The sequence below is a fragment of the Drosophila ananassae genome, unplaced genomic scaffold (genome assembly GCF_017639315.1).
Source record: "Drosophila ananassae strain 14024-0371.13 unplaced genomic scaffold, ASM1763931v2 tig00000260, whole genome shotgun sequence".
In the NCBI taxonomy this organism is placed as follows: Eukaryota; Metazoa; Arthropoda; class Insecta; order Diptera; family Drosophilidae; genus Drosophila; species Drosophila ananassae.
The window spans coordinates 6,757-8,445 of NW_025319168.1; positions in this window are offsets into that span (position 1 = coordinate 6,757).

Genomic DNA, 1,689 nt, shown 5'->3' on the forward strand with positions numbered 1-1,689 from the left:
TATATACAAAAAAAAAATAAAAATATTTATATAAACAAATATCAGTAAGAGAAAAAATTTATTGTGCTAAACAGCCACCAGATAAGCCGATTAAAATATTGATAATTTGTTTAGCTGCAGCGGCATTTAATCTTCTCTGTCTGCCTCCCAGTTTGGGATGTGATTCATAGCGCATAGGCTTTTAAGAGTTTTGGAAGAGCCTCTGCGGCCGCTTCTTTGTTATATTGCGCGGAATTAACTGCAAATAAATAATAAACCGGAATTCGAAATTGTTTTTATTCGGGCGCTATCAAAAAGCTGGTAGCGCTACAAAATTATTATACAAAAAAATACATAAATTTCGAAAAAAATATACACCAAAAAGGAAAAAAATATATGTGGATACATTTTGAAGGAAAGAAAAAGGTAAAAGAGAATGAGAACGTGTCAAAGTTTTGCTAAAATCCAGAGTGGAAAATGAAAAAGAAAGGGGAACGCACCTAATATCAGCCGAAGGTAGGGGTGGATAGGGTTAACCACACAAAAAAAAAAAGAAAAAAAAAAAGAGAAGAAAACAAACGAGAAGCTGGAACCTCGCCACTTTTGTCGTTTCCCGAAGAAGAAGCAGAAGAAGAAGAAGGGGCAAAGGGAGCAACAAAGGGATCCCGCCAACGGAAATGCGACGGGAATTCGGGAAAGGGTTAACGGCGAGAACAGAGGAACGAAGGATTAACGGCGGGAAGCGAGATTTACAATGATTAAACAATGATTAGCCTCCGGCGCTATATAAGGAGGGTCACTGAAACGAATCGATGTGAGTGAAAGTGAGCCAAAGATAACGACGATCCACGGCGCCCATAGAAGAGGAGCAGCGACTATGAGGAGCGTATAAGCGGCGACGTCAACAACAGGAGCAACGGTGACATCAACAACGAGAGCGGCAAAGGGAGCAGCGTCAGCGGCAGGAGAGGAGCAGCAGCTGGAGGGAACCGTGAGCCGCACCGGCGTCAGACACCAAAAGCACACGACCTGCTGGCCGAAAGCTTTGGGAGGGCGTGTATATTGGCACCAACGCGGAACGGTGACCGGGGATCGACTGGAGGAGCGGTCGAACGGCGGAGCCAAGCAGCAGCATTTGGGGAGCCAGCTAGGTGTCATCACCCTTTCCCACACTTTAAACAAGATAGAAATAAAAAGTGACATTGTTAAACGAAGCACTCTTTGTTATTTCTGGGCTCGGGCAGTCCCGTCGAATCTATAAATTCGGTTTAATGATCCACAAACTGAGTGCAGTAGCCGCGGATATTGAAGACACTCAAGCTACTAGCAGGTCATATTCAAAGGGAAGATAAGAAACATATCGAACAGCTGACAAATGTTGCCAGTATGTAGGAGGTTCGGACGAAGGTGGTATGTAAGAACAGCTTACGTTTAAATTTTATCCGGTACGAAAAATGACTTTAATACAAAATAATTTTATGGCACCAAACTTTTGTGATTTTACCTTTTCAGAAGCGAATTTGGAGGATACAAAAATTAACACTCATCCTCTACTTTGCTCCTCTGTACTTACTTGGAAAAAATGTATAGCTTAAGATGACTATAATGTTTCTGTAATAACTATAATGTGAGATGCAACGGAAGAACTATCAGAATCAAAGTGTTAGTGAAGACATTCGTTTTTTTAAGCTGAGGAAGATGAGGTGGAAG